This window comes from Balaenoptera musculus, chromosome 10, assembly GCF_009873245.2.
Source record: "Balaenoptera musculus isolate JJ_BM4_2016_0621 chromosome 10, mBalMus1.pri.v3, whole genome shotgun sequence".
NCBI classification, from domain to species: Eukaryota; Metazoa; Chordata; class Mammalia; order Artiodactyla; family Balaenopteridae; genus Balaenoptera; species Balaenoptera musculus.
The window spans coordinates 56,202,367-56,213,990 of NC_045794.1; the positions used below are offsets into that span (position 1 = coordinate 56,202,367).

General features: G+C 38.6%; 1 pseudogene; it reads right to left on the minus strand.

Annotated features, from left to right (window-relative positions):
• Nucleotides 1–285: 285 nt before the first annotated feature.
• LOC118902525 lies at nt 286–1,280 on the minus strand (annotated as a pseudogene).
• Nucleotides 1,281–11,624: the final 10,344 nt, after the last annotated feature.

Genomic DNA, 11,624 nt, shown 5'->3' on the forward strand with positions numbered 1-11,624 from the left:
GTCAGGTTTCTCTGCAGTAAAATTACTCTTTTTGCTCCTTTCCATGCTATATTCTTGGGAAGAAAGTCACTATGCACAGCCCACACTTAAGGAGTGGTTAGTTACACACCACTTCCTTGAGGGCAGAGTATCTACGTAAATTTTTTGGAATACTTTGGCATGGGAGATTTGTCTATTCTCCCTTTCCTTTGTTATTTTCTTTTTTTTCTCTCCGTACACCAGTCTGTAATTTTTAATTAGAATTAACTCTCAAAGACACTGCACCTTTGAAGTCTTTGAGCATAACAGTGTTTAACAGTGGCTTTATTAGGTGAATGCTTGAAAGTATTCAACATGAAATTCAATTTACTTCACATGTTTGCAAACACATTATTAGCAATTCTTAAATATTTCAAATCAACTAATTGGAAGTACAGAAGGCTTGTTCTCAAGTAACTCTTCTGAGGTGACACGAAGACTGAAAGAAGCCTATGACTTGAGTCCAGGTCTCTAACCAACAATCACTATATCATCACTGGTGAACTCATATGAGGGAACTTCAAGGTTGAGAGGTGCAGACCCCTTCCTGATCCTGCCAGATGCATCATAGTGTGACCCACGGCAAGGGCAATAATAACCACCAAAATCTCCTGCATTTGCAATGAGTACACAACCAAGATGAGTGCACACACCTATCAAGACAAACCATTCAGGTTTCTTTACTCGTTTTAAATCATGCTGTGAGTCCCTCAACTGGAGTACTTCAACTGCAGCTTTCTGGTCAATTTCCTTCTTGGTTCTATGGCGCACAAACAGGGGTTGGCCTCTCCATTTGAAAGCCATGTTCTTGCCCTCTGGAAGATCGGATAACTTGATTCCAGTTTTGGACATGGCCAACACATCAGCAGAAGCACTCATGCTGGAAACGAACTGAGAAACGACATTCTTGGCAGCATACGCGACACCCACAGTAGTTGTTGCAGTTAACAAATAGGAGAAACCTTTTCTAGCCTCACTGCTCTCTTTTGAAGACTTTGTACTATCTAACACTTGAGCGCAATGATAGAGAAGTCAGGCACTTTGATGTTCATATGGGAATAACGAACAGAAGCAGGGACATTGAGGCCCACGGAGGCGACCAAAGGCCTGCCTGCGCAGCCTGGCCATTCGGCGACTCCCAGCACAAGAAGGACTGCTTCACATCCAGCACTGGCGACTCCGAGGTGGCGTGCACCGCGGCCTGCACTAGTGGCCGACAGGACGGGCGCGAAAGGGCCCGAGCGGGCGACGACCAACAACATGGTGACAGCAGCTCCCTCCCTTTCCTTTGTTTTTAAAATTGTTTTACCTCCATCTGAAATGATGAAAACACTCCCAGAATTTCCATGGCTAAACACACAGTTTATTTCTTGTTCATGCCACAATGTCTATCATAGTTCAGCAAGTGGTTCTGTTCCACACAGTCACTCAGGCACCCGGGCTGACAGAGGTTTTACCAACAGGTAGCTACACCTTCTGACACATACAACTTCACCAGCTGCCAAGGCAGATAGAAAAGTACTGGAGTGTTTTGCACTAGCACTTAAATGTTTCAGTTTAGAAATGACTCACATCATTTCTACCCATAGCTCATTGCCCAGAATTAGTTACATAGCTCTCCCTAAATTCAAGGGTGTAGGGAAGTATAATCCTCCCCTGTGCCTGGAAGGAAGAGAACCAGACATGGGAAGTTCCTATCACAAGTCTCCTACCCCAGTTGCCCACCATACAAAATCCTATTCTCCCTCCAGTTCTCATCCAGCTGAAATGCTGTGAAGCCTTCACTGTCTCTTCCCCACTGACTTCAGGTCCCCTCTGTGCTCCATCAGCCCTCTGTGCAGACCAACAATAAAGCAAGTATATATTGGGTTGTAACCATTGGTTTGCATGTCCTATAGAGGAAAACAGTCATGCCTTTTCACCTTGGTATCCTCAGCATTAACGTGGTGCCTCTAAAATAGAAAGTATCCAATCAATCAACTTTCATTATTTATTGAATTAATTAATGGACAAATTCCTAAACTTACAACCAAATGTACACAGAACCTTCTTCCATAATACAATTATTCATGTATAATTTCTTGACAATTGAAGTAGAAATTTTTTTCCCTTACTAACTTTAGTGAAGCGTTGAATAATACCTTCAAAAAATTTTACATATATTGGCATGAGGAATCCTGTGTCTCAAACTTATTGTCTTATTTCTAATTTATTCCAGAGGCCTGAGTTAACTCTTTATAAAAAAATGATTCTTTCTTTAAAATTCTAGGTTACCTTTTTGTAATTGTTTTCTCATGTTGGAGAAGCACATCCTTATGTAGTTTGTGGTTGGTTTTTATTTGTAAGTTTGTATTATTTCCTTGCATCATTTGTAATATCAAAACACTGTTTTAACACAGGTAGTCAAGAGAGAAGAATAACACCTTAATTGTAGGTGGAATGCATTTTTTATACAGGGAATTTACCAATTTTGTTGAATGTCTACACTGTACACACAAGTGTGCTTCTTTCTGAGACGGCAGAGGAGAAACCTTAAAGGAGCATAAGTCCTCAAAGAGCTCATCATGATGAATATGAGGACAATATGACAGCAAACCACAAAATAGACAATAAAGTCATAGATGACATGTGATTGACATATGTGTGTTATAAACTGAGTCCTCTGAGTTCAGGGTTGGCATGCTCTGGATGCAAAGTAGGTTGGAGGGAAGAAAAACTGGACATAAGGAGACTACTTAGAAAGACATGTCAGTAGTCCTGTCACAAAATTCAGATCTAAACTAGATTTCACATGCCAGAGTACATTGAGGATATTTGACTTGCAGTGAATTGAATTTCTTACATGAGGAAGATATTTTAAGTGTAGTTTTTCTGTATTTAGGTTTATTTTATTCCTATTATTTTTCACAAAAATTAGTAGTCATGTGTGTATGTATATGTGTGTATGTAAACTTTTCCATTTTAGAAGATAGTATTCTTATGAGGAAACTGAAAATTATCTTAACTTCCTAGATGTTAAAACATCCATTCATTTTTTTTTTAGCAGGTTAGAATTTACCATTCTATATTTGTATAGTATTTCTAATTTACTAAGTTACTCTTTAATTGAAAATCATTTTGAATCGGCAGTCAAAGAAACTATTTTCCAAAATAAATGTGTAAGGCACTGACACTAGCCCTCATCATCTTTGGGTCAGTTCATTGTGAGACCTGTGTGTAAATGGTGCTATGTTTGTGAGTTCAGTTCCTTTCTGACTGAGTTGGAAATAAACCACTCCCATGCCAGCAAACCAGCCACCTCACAGAGGTATGTTATTGACCTGAGATGGGGGATTGGGGGAGAAAATGTGTGGCTGCACCTTAAACAACTTAGTGATGTCAAAGGGAGAACAACACCATCTCCAATTAAATGTGTACATATAAATTGTTGTTAATAAGAAGTTAAGCATATTATCTTATTTGCTTGCTAAGGGTAGCAATAAAATGTTTGTTTGTCGAGAGGGGGGAAAATACAACCCAAATACATGACCTTATTCCCCAATTTGCAACAATTTCTTCTCTCCTCCTCCAACATTTTGTGATGTTACCAGAGCTAATGTACAGATTGAGATCGTTGTTTTCTAGTTCAATGAAAGAAGTTTAATGATTATGCAGTTGCACTGGCACAAATAAAAAGATCAAACAAACCTGAAACCCAAAAGTCATACTTAATAGAGAAATGAAATCAGAATACTCTTCTGGAAAGAGGAAACTAAAGTGGGAGCATTTCCATCTCTTTGTAAACAAGACTGTTTTATCACATGTTTGAAAAGTCAGTTACCTATTTCATTATAATTTCTCAATGATGAATGCCCAATTGTTGTGTAAACTGGTAAAGGATTTTGTAACCCAACCAATTGTGGGAAGGGAAATACTTGTTCATAATGTGAAAAGGGGAAGTGAAATGAGATCCAGCCTAAGTTCTGATTGCATAATGATAACAGAAGTAATAGTACAAAGAAAGTATTCACAAAGAAATCAAAAGCTTGCCACAATTATCAGTTGTTCACATATCAAGAATATTGATTTTTAAATAGTCTCTTAACTGTTCCATGGCATTGCCTGGTGTTAGATCAACCTCTTAGAGAAAAATCACACTTTTAAAATAAATACATAAAATGGGCTTGCACAACTGTATTGGGAACTAAAATCAGACAGGAGGTAGACAAAGGAGTTATAGTGTGTCAAAGGGTGAGAATTGGGTCGCGGTAGTATTTCTTCCCATTCACTTCAACTTTTACAAGGTAATGTGGTAGACTGAAAAGACCATGGAACTGACCTGAATCCAAATCCAAGCTCTTCCACTCACTAGCTATATGTCTTTGGGCAAGAGGCTTTTCTTCTCTGGGACACATATTTTTTCATCTGTAAAATAGATATAATACCTACCTTTAAGACCCCTGTAAGAACTATAAGTAATGCTTATTAAGTGGTTAACACTTCATAAGCATTTGATAAACAAAAGCTAGTATTATTTACCTTTCCTTTTCCCCTGTATCTCGAACTGGTCTGGATAATCTCTAATCCTGATTATTCAAACCTCCTAAATATCTCTGAAACCCTCCCAGTTCTCTCTGTTACCCACCCCCACCTTCGTCTGCCATCTGGATTACTTGCCAGTTTTCTAGCAGCGGTCCCTGAATCCAATCTAGAGTGTTTTGTTTTGTTACGATTTTGATCCAGTTACTCTCCAGTTTAATACTCATGAATAGTTTCCCATTGTCTTTGGGATTAAGGGCTAAATCTCACAGTTTTGGGGATTAAGCTTCCAGGTCTGGTCCTGCTCACCCCTCCAACTTTCTCTTTGCCACCAGATATCCTAACATTTCTTTCATTGTCTACATAGTACACTGAGGAAACAGCAGGAATGAAGACAGAGAAGAGAGTGAGTACATGGCAAGTGTCAGGAATGGTAAAATCTCCTCTATGACTAGCAGTAAAGTACATGGCAGATTACTAGGCTAGTACTGTTTTTTAGGCTTAATGATCAATTGATGGGTCAGTAACTTGTGGCTCTGTGCTAGAGCACAGTAACTAGAGACTCTTACAGCACAGTATTGCTACCATAGTAGAAATAATTTCTCTTGTGTATGTTAAATAGTATTATTTTTTCTCGGTATGAACCAATTACCTGACTCAAAACACAAAAACAGCAAGACCATAGAGAAAATTAAGTACAGAAGTTAGATGATTTCTGGAATTTGGATGGTGTCAGGGAACACAGGAAATTATCTTGTTTGATCAATTTTGCAAAGAGTGGGAACTTAAATTACAGGGATATCGAGAGCTAAAAGAAGAGAAAGTGGTCACTAATCCTTGAGGAAAAAAATACAGTGGTCTGGATTAGGCAAACCCAAACCATTTACCATTTGTCAATGACCCATATACCTGAGGGGCCAACAAAATGCCACCTTTGGATTGGGGTCAAGCACTGCTCCTAAGTCAGGGAATGTCCCCACAGGGAGCCACTCTGACCTGTGGCCAGGCTGCTGGACTTGCTGGGAGCAGCTGTGTGCTGGTCCTGTTTCACAAGGCTGTTACACGCTACATTAGTTGAAGAAGAATTTACTCCACCTTAACCTTTCAACATGTGGGCTCCCCCAGAGAGCCCAGCGGTGTTCCCCGCCACAGCCCTCCCAACTGCCCCACCCCTCCAAATTCTCCTAGCAGCCATGCTGCCACAGCAGAGATGAGACTAGGTCCTCTGCACCCCTGAGCCAAACTACACAAGGACGGCATCAGCTGGAGAATGCAGTGAGTGCAGCTGCCCTGACCGTGGTCTCCCAAGGTCCATAATGGCTTCAAGAAAATGGCACTGCTTCACTAACAAGTGATTATTTATACCTTTTGACAAAACTCATGCCAATGCCTCTTTTCATTAATACAGACAATTTTGATTTACCACTGTCAGTTACTTTCTGAGGTTATCCTATTTTCATACAGTTTTTCATGTCCCTCATATACTGACACAAATAGATTTTAATTTTGTGCTAATAGAGAAAAACAGGATTGTAGGAACGACAACAAAAAAAATGATGGGATAGATGATAGCAAAACAAGATTATCAAGACAGAGTGGTCTGTCCGTATGGTCTGAGTCACTGAAAACTGAAACACCTAGGCTTACCTCCAGAGTTAATGGTGACCTGAATCATGGAACCAAAGAGCCATTTTCAGGAAAATAGTTTCATCTCTAGGGCTCCCAACAACCATCTCACTTCCCACTCTCCAATCCCATTCAGAGCAGGTAAGTGTAGATCAAATAGTGCAGTGGGTATAAATTTGCTATACCATAAATGGGTGTGAGAAACACCACTTTGCTTTATTTTTCTAGATCAAACAAAATTTGTCTCTAAGCCCCACTTCCCCAAATGGTGAGTCAGTGATAAGTCTTTTTAAACTTCTTTAGCTAATCCCCTGCCCAGGAGCTTCCAAGCATCTCAAGAAACTACAAAATCCAGAAAACTTGAGGAAGACCTTAGAGTTTTGGTCCATCACTGAGATGTTCATACGGTGGTTATTACCCAAGCTGACGTGGTTCATTTGCAGGCAGAAGCTCCTTTTCAAAGCTTCATCAGTTCCCAAGGCAGGGCAATTTGTGTTCAATTTCCCCAGCAACTACATGCCATCCAAGAGACCTCTTGCCATTGCTCTGGGCCCCCCACGGGAGTGGGATGCAGAGCCCTGCCACTTTTTAAGCCTGCTACCACTATCATCTTAGATCTGGCCAAATTTGCCTCCTCAATACCCCTGGCCTCAGGGAGTCTCCTCCCCAGTTTATCCTCCTTCAATGATATAGTCTCCCAAAGAAAAAACCTGGATGGGACATAGTGTTCCAGGAGCTTGGCAACTTGTGCTTTATTCCAAGGAATATAAATTCTATTCTTGTAAGAGTATTTTTTAGCCTTTAAAAAAAATTAACTATACAATAAAAATGATCCTACCAAAACAGCATTGTTCCAAGATACTCTCTCACGTTTCTTTTTATATAGCTTATATGCCATTTTAATGCGGCTCATGAAGCTCAGTGAAAATTAATATTTAACTCCTTTCCATTGAAGCTTAAGAGACCACTGATCTGTGTACAGAAGAGCTGTATAGGAGAAAGATAATTTTAAAGTTAAATGGCAGAATATTTCTACAAATATGGCTGAGTTCATATACATAGAGGGATGTCGAGGACTTCAAAATAATCATCCTTTTTTTTAGTGATTCTGCACATTCCTCTCTGTGTGTGTAATTATTTATTATTTTGCTAATTGCAAAAGTAATATATGCAGAAAGAAGAAAACTTGAAAAATGCCAAAATATACAAATTGAGTAAAAATTCTGAAGAGTATTTATAAATAACCACTGTATACATTCTGGTGTATGTCTTTTAGTTCTTTTTCTTACATAATACATTTTTAAACATTTTTTAATCATAAAATACATGTATATATTTTTAAAGTCAAATAAAGTGTTATAAGTTTAATGATGAAAAATAGCCCTAACCTTTCTCATCCAGTTCCCAACACTAGAGGTAATAATCCCTTTCAACTTATTTAGCTATTTTTAGCTTCCTTAGCTATATTCTAGTATTACAGCCATATATCTCAAGAGCATGATTATTCTTCTCAGTTTTGATTTTCAGTCATAGACATTTTCTGTTTATTTCCACCAAGGAAGATGAAGATTTAGCTCTCTCTCAGCTCCCCTTGCCTTGTTGTTCCCCTTTATAAGCATGCACAAACACTCACAGATGAGTATAATTTGATGGTATAATTTGGTTGTATTTCTCTTCTTAAGTTTTTTGGTTTCCTTGGAGTTAATAATTGCCTTACTTTTCTGTTTGCTTAGTTTTCCATGTACTTATTCATGTATTAATTCATTACCCAAAGTCTCAGCCAGAGTTGTCAAACTCCCTTCAATAGGTTCAGACATTCCAGGCCATCTCTTCTGGTTTTCCCCAGGGAGTCCACAGGGACATTTCTCCCTTCATCTCTATAATTTCCCTTCTCCTCTTTCCTGTATTAGAACCCTGTTTCCTAGAACCCACATCTTCTATCTTATTTGCTCCTTTTACTTTTTATTTATTTATTTATTTTTTGGCAGCACTGCACAACTTGTGGGATCTTAGTTCCCCAACCAGGGATTGAACCTGGGCCTCGGCAATGAATGCACCAAGTCCTAAGCACTGGATTGCCAGGGAACTCCCAAGAATACATCATTTTGTAATTTCTAGAGACATATGCCTTTTTATAGTACAATTTTTTTAAGTGGCAAAAAGAACATGTTATTAACAGACCCAAATATCTTTAGTTTCTCTGTAATAAGAAGTCAAAAGCAGATAACCTTAACCTATGTTTGGCAATTAATGTTTCAGTATTTTCTCTTATTTGGAAATTATCTAGATATTCAATGAATATCCATCATTTACAGTTAAGGTTATGAAAAGATTTTGGAGACTACTTTTAAGCAGACATATTTTATAGAACATAATGATTGTTGCAAAATTCATTTACAAACTTTTCTCCCACTTACATCCATTTAATTCATGTGTTCTTAACAATTATTCTTGAGTTGCCATGAAAATTTCATGAGATATGAAAAGTTAACCATCATTTTAAGTTATTTTTGTTGTTGACAAACTAGGCAAGTAGCAAAAATCACAGAAGCAAAGAACCTAAACATTTAAACATGGATTTTTTTTCCCCCTACCATGTTGACATACATTAAGAAAATCGTTTTTATTGTAACTTTATTTCCTTAGGTTACATTTATAATTTTATAATCTCAAGCATCTAGTAGAGATAACATAAACTTATTTGACTAGTCTTAATTTATATAAGTGCTTGTATTTTCTTTAAGCCAATTAAATAGAGCTCTTTCACAAGTTTTTAGGAATACTATCCAGAGGGAGAAAAATATAACATATACATAACATACATGTATAGATATACATAGACACATAGACAGATGCAAACAGATCTTACAGATTTCATTTAAAAATGTTAGCCACATATCAGGTACAGTAGTACAAAACTCACTAGCTTATAAAAGAATAGTTGGATCTAAATGGTGTTTCTGGTAGATTGAACAAGTTAAGTTTACCTGCTCAGATGGCTGAAGCTTTTACCAATATTTGTGGAAAAGACTTTTAAGATTTTTACTTGTCTTTAATACGTGATCTTATGGAGGCTGTGGACAAAATTTGGGGCAAGGGAGCTTATGGAAATATCAAATAGCAGTTTGTTTTTAAAACTCTCTCTCTCTCTTTTTTTTTTCCAGTCCCATGGTTGCTTTAGCCAACAATAATCTTTGTTATTTTTTTATTTTTTATTTTTAATAAATTCATTTATTTATTTATTTTTGGCTGCATTGGGTCTTTGTTGCGCGCGGGCTTTCTCTAGTTGCAGCTAGCGGGGGCTACTCTTCATTGAGGTGCACGGGCTTCTCACTGTGGTGGCTTCTCTTGTTGCGGAGCACGGACTCTAGGCACGCAGGCTTTCGTAGTTGTGGCACGTGGACTCAGTAGTTGTGGCTCGCGGGCTCTAGACCGCAGGCTCAGTAGTTGTGGTGCACAGGCTTAGTTGCTCCGTGGCATGTGGGATCTTCCCGGACCAGGGCTTGAACCTTTGTCCCCTGCATTGGCAGGCGGATTCTTAACCATTGCGCCACCAGGGAAGTCCCCACAATTGTCTCTTTGGATGCTTACATTTCAAAGATATGGTAAGATCAATATTTCCAAGGGACTGAGAAAGGATTATAGGTTTTATCTAAGAAGGAACTCGGGCATATTTGCCTATTATCAGAAATCTAGGATAATTACTGTAATGTTTCTCTTTTCTTTAACGGTAAGATAGGATAGTTCAGTGATTTTTTTTTTTTTTTTTTTTTTTTTTTTTTTTTGTAGTGCCAGCCCAAAATACGGGGAAGGTCTGGACCTGGCGGGGTCTGCTTACAGAGTAAGGGACAATAAATCAACTCTTCCAGTGCATTTTCTGAACCTTTATCAAAGCTGTTTCCTGGCTATCAATATTTACGTAAGTTGTACACCTGCTTGAGTGCCATCTGCACTTCTTGACGTTTGTTCTCTGATCTTCCCCTCCTAATCTTGTAAAGGAAGTGTTTTGTTTTTTCTCACACTAGCCAAGGTATTCCTCTGTATCTCTCTTCTTTCTTCTTTCCTTTCTTTCTTTCTTCCTTTCTTTCTTTCTTCCTTTCTTTCTTCCTCTTTCTTTCTCTTTCTTTCTCTTTCTTTCTTTCTTTCTTTCTTTCTTTCTTTCTTTCTTTCTTTCTTTCTTTCTTTCTTCTTTCCTTCCTTCCTCCCTCCTTCCTTCCTTTCTTCCTTTCTTAATCTGATCTTCCCATAGGTACCAGTAGGACATCTGTTTAAGATGAGGGCTCTCTTAAAAATCCTTTCAGATGTAAAAGTCCAAATCTTTAATATACCTATTTCAATTGTGACTCCAAACCAGTAAGTCTTTTTATGTCTAAAACCAATTTCAAGGCTTAACCAGGGACACAAAAGGTGTCCCCTAAGAAATGTAGCCCTCTCAAGATGCAGAGCCACTCCAGAGATAGCCTAAGAAAGCAAAGATCTTCATTGTCACAGGTGTCAAAGAAACCTCTATCTCCCACAATGTGAGACACCTAAAATCACTGACCTACTTATCTGTGTTACCAGAAACGGGATACTGGGATGAGAATTTTTCCCTCACGAACAAGGCAATGAAGGTAGGGGTGATAAAGGCCCCTTATGGACTGAGACCCTTTATTAAGACAAACTCCCCTGAGAGCCAGCATGGTTGGACAAAGAGAATGTTGCCTGTCACTTCATGTCTTAGGCTCTTAGCTGGCTGACTAGCTGCTGATGCAAGCCTGACAGACAGTCTGCAGCCCCAAGTGGCAGAAACCAGAGGGAATATGCTCACTGGTTACAAAGCCAAGTTCTCAGTACATAAAATGAGACAAAAGGAGATTCTCATCTTATGGTTTTTCATCCTTATGACAAATGACACAAAAGACAGAGACAAAGGAAAACATGACTCTTTCTGGGAGGCTAAGAATCAATACCCATAGGTGTTGATTACCAACAACAAAATCACAGAAGTCACGGTTGAAGATCTATCTTCACAAATGTTTTTCTCCTGCCACTGTGCATTTGGAAAGGAAGGGACAAGGAGAAATGTTTATCCTCCTCTCTTGACTGTGCACTACAGACAGAGATCTGGGAGACTCACATGGTAAGAATTCTTACCTTCTGCTGGTCTGTTGTCAGTTATCCCATATCTAAACTATAGTCTCTAGGGAGAGTGGAGTGTTCCAGCCTTTTACTGTCCCATCACCAGAAACTGTACAGGAGGAAAAATTTGTTTCCTTTTACCCTTTTAGGTTTTTGGCTGGGGCTCTGGAACAACAGACAGATTAACAAGAGAACAAGTTTATTAACATGTATATCTCATATATACTTAGGAGAAATGCAGGGATGAGTAACTCCAAGAGGTGGCTAGAACTTGGACTTACATATCATCTTAACCAAAGAACAATATATTTTTAGAGGAGCAACAAGCACTAGGCTTCCAA